This window comes from Pantherophis guttatus, chromosome 7, assembly GCF_059756535.1.
Source record: "Pantherophis guttatus breed Tessera chromosome 7, ASM5975653v1, whole genome shotgun sequence".
NCBI classification, from domain to species: domain Eukaryota; kingdom Metazoa; phylum Chordata; class Lepidosauria; order Squamata; family Colubridae; genus Pantherophis; species Pantherophis guttatus.
Window position 1 is genome coordinate 2,195,205 of NC_142069.1, and position 3,810 is coordinate 2,199,014.

Consider the following 3,810-nt stretch of genomic DNA (forward strand, 5'->3'; position numbering starts at 1 on the left):
GGTTGTGGGGGTGGGTGGGTTTGAAACCATCTTTCCATTTTGGGGAGTGGGGGGCTCTTATCCACAGCCCAGACTTCTTAAACCGGCTTCTGTACAGACCCAGGTGGAAAAATGCAACTGAAGAAATGGTTGGTCAAAACTGAACTCCCCTTCAGTTTTGTCGGTGGTCTTGACCGGATGTTCTGACTGTCCGGATGATGATCCCCGGAGAGAATCCTTGATGAAAACCCCACCCCCCCACCCCTGAAAGCAGCCCCTGCCTCCTGAGACCCCAGGAACCAGCCCCTCCCTGCTGAAACCCCTCCCCAGCAGCTGGCCTTGCTGACCCCCCTAGCAAGCAGCCCCTCCCTGCTGAGCCCCCAGGAACCAGCCCCTCCCAGCTGAAACCCCCCCAGCAGCTGGCTCTGCTGACCTCTCTAGCAAGCAGCCCCTCCCTGCTGAGCCCCCCCAGCAAACAGTCCCTCCCTGCTGAACCCCCCCCCCAGCAAACAGCCCCTCTTTGCTGAACCCCCAGGAACCAGCCCCTTCCTGCTGAGCCCCCCACCCACCCAGCAATCAGCCCCTTCCTGCTGACACTCCCCCAGTGGCCAGCCCCTCCTTCCTGCCCCCCCCAGCAACCAGCCCCTCCCTGCTTGAACCCCCCCCTCCCACACCAGCGGCCAACCCCTCCCTGCTGACGTGCCCAGGGACGTGGCTCTGAGAGCAGTGGGCGGGCAGAGGGACCACCCAAGCCGGCCCAGCTTTTCCCAGCAAAGGGGGGGGGGGCTCTGGAGAGAGTGGGGAAGCCTCTCCCCCCCCCCATCTGTTTCAAGGCTGGCCGTGCCACGTCAGAGGCTGGGCAGGCAGGGAAAGGACACCCTGAAAGGACGGGGGTGGGCTCCTCCTGGACTAGGCAAGGGGGGCCCTGGGCTGCCCCTCGACCCCTGGATAGATTTGCTGGGTTGTTCCAGAGCAGCGGCCGGCCAAGGGGGGGTCCCCTGCAATGCCCCCCCCCGGACCCCTGAATTGGAGTCTCCACCGTTTCCATGGGCTCCATCCTGTATCCAAAGACGCAGAGGGGTCTTTCCCCCAATTTCTGTTGAAATCTGGGGTTCCTGGAAGTCAGGAGCCTGGGGGACTAACAGTTCTCTCTTGGCCAAGGCAGGTCAAAAAAGTCAAGATGGCGGCCAGCATTGCAATATCTGTAATCATCCATTTAGGTTTTTTTGGACCCAAATTAGGCAAATTTGGGGCACTGATGGATCATTGCAGGCTCCTTTGCAAAGGAAGCGAGGAAGAAGAGGAGGGGGCAGGAAGCCTTAGGCTGTGGGCCGGGGGGGGGGCTGGGGCTGAGGCTCTCCCGTGTCTTGGGTTCAGGTTCCGCTCTTCGAAAAGTCGATCACACCGTTTGTGATTGTTTTCAATATGTTTCTGGCTGGGGAGGTCAGAAGTTAGATTGGTCCTCTTATTTTATTTATTTATTTTCCACGACCAGAACCTTTTCTATTAAAAACGAAGTATACCTATTACTCCTTGACTTACAAACCACTCGTTTAGCGACCGTTGCGAAGTTACAACTTGTATCCCTGGGGTCACGTGATCTGAATTCAGACGCTCTACGACTGACTCGTATTTACGACGGTTGCTGTGTCCCCGGGGGTGTGTGTGTGTCACGTGATTCCCTTTTGCCACTTTCTGACCGGGCCAACTCAATGGGGGGGAAGCCAAATTCACTTAACGACCGGGTTATATTACCACTTAACAACTGCGGTGACTCGCTTAACAACGGTAGCAAAAAGGATCGTAAAACGGCCCCAAATTCGCCCGAACCAGTGTCTTGCTTAGCCATGGAAACGTTAGGCTCCGTTGCCGTCGTAAGTCGAGGACTACCTGCAATATTGAAATTATTGCAATAGTCTGAATTTAAAAAAAAAACTTTCGGTTAGTATATAACAAATATAAAATTAAAACTCAGAAGGAAAGATTTGCCTCTGAAACGATCGAAAGAATCAATCCTTTATTTGGAAGAGAATTCTGAGAGCAGGGCTTGTCCGTGTAGAGAGAGAGAGTCAAAAAAGTCAAGATGGCCACCAAAACCATGCTACTGGTCCTCACACTTATGACCGTTGGAGCATTCCCACAGTCACGGGGATTAAAATTTAGGCTTGGCAACCGTCATGCATTTAGAATTTCGTTGTCCTGGGCTCCTGTAATCTCCATTTGCAGCCTTCCCAGCCGGCTTCCCACAAGGAACGTCAATGAGGGAAGCCTGATTTGCTTAATGACCGCATGATTCGCTTAACAACCTCACTGATTGGCTTAACGCACCGTGGCAAAATGGGCCGTTAAATCAGGCACGTCTCACTTAACAATCCCCTTGCTCTTAACAATTTATTTATTTATTTATCTATTTATTTATTAATTAGTTCGATTTATATGCCACCCTTTCTCCGGAGACTCAGGGCGGCTTACAATGCATTAAGCAATAGCCTTCACACCTTTGTATATACCTGCTTAGTAGGGCTTGTGGCCCCCCAAAGTGGTGTTCTTTTTTATACAAAGTCAGCTTATTGCCCCCACAATCCAGGTCCTCATTTTACCTACCTCGAAAGGATGGAAGGCTGAGTCAACCTTGAGCCTGGTGAGATTTGAACTTGCAGTAATTGCAGGCAGCTGGCAGCTAAGTGCTACTTTTAACAGCACTTAGTCCACTGCGTCACCAGCCTCAATGGACATCGCGGTCCCAATTATGGTTGTAAGTGAAATTATTCCTGAATCCCATCCTGTGGCGGTGAGTTCCACTATTTAACAGACATTTGTATGAGGAAATCCTTCTGTTTAATGGTCCGGAATGAGTTGCGGTTTTAATTTTGGTCAATGACTCAGAATTCTGACACTGTGACTGAGTATGCGAAGAGAAGAGAAGAGAAAATAGAAAATAGAAAATAGAGAAGGGAAAAAAGAAAAAAGAGAAAAGAATAGAATAGAATAGGATTTAGAATAGAATAGGTTAACCTATTTTTAACCAAAGAGCTACAAGAAAGAGAAGAATCAGATTATTACAAAATATGGAATAATTGGTATAATTGGTTAAAAATTAGAAATATACAAAAAATATAGGGGGAAATATTACCGATTTAAATATATATATATATATGTTATTAGATTAAGGAGAGGTGAAGGAATATACTATAAATAGAATTGTAGAATGTCACTCTGAAAAAATGCTTAAGAAGAAATTATACTCTTTTTGTGTATATGTTGTATAAATGTGTATATGCTATGTATGTCTTTTTTAATATTTATATTCAATAAAAATTATTTTAAAAAAATAGGATAGGATAGAATAGGATAGAATAGAATAGAATAGGATAGGATAGGATAGGATAGGATTTAGGATAGGATAGGATAGGATAGGATAGGATTTAGAATAGGATAGGATAGGATTTAGGATAGGATAGGATAGGATAGGATTTAGAATAGGATAGGATAGGATAGGATAGGATTTAGGATAGGATAGGATAGGATTTAGGATAGGATAGGATAGGATAGGATAGGATTTAGAATAGGATAGGATAGGATTTAGGATAGGATAGGATAGGATAGGATTTAGAATAGGATAGGATAGGATAGGATAGGATTTAGGATAGGATAGGATAGGATTTAGAATAGGATAGGATAGGATAGGATTTAGGATAGGATAGGATAGGATTTAGGATAGGATAGGATAGGATAGGATAGAATAAGACCAGAAATAGAAGAATGATTTTTTCCCAGCGCCTCCTTCTGCAACCGGGCGCCCTCCGCTTTCTCTCTCAGCTCCCACAATCC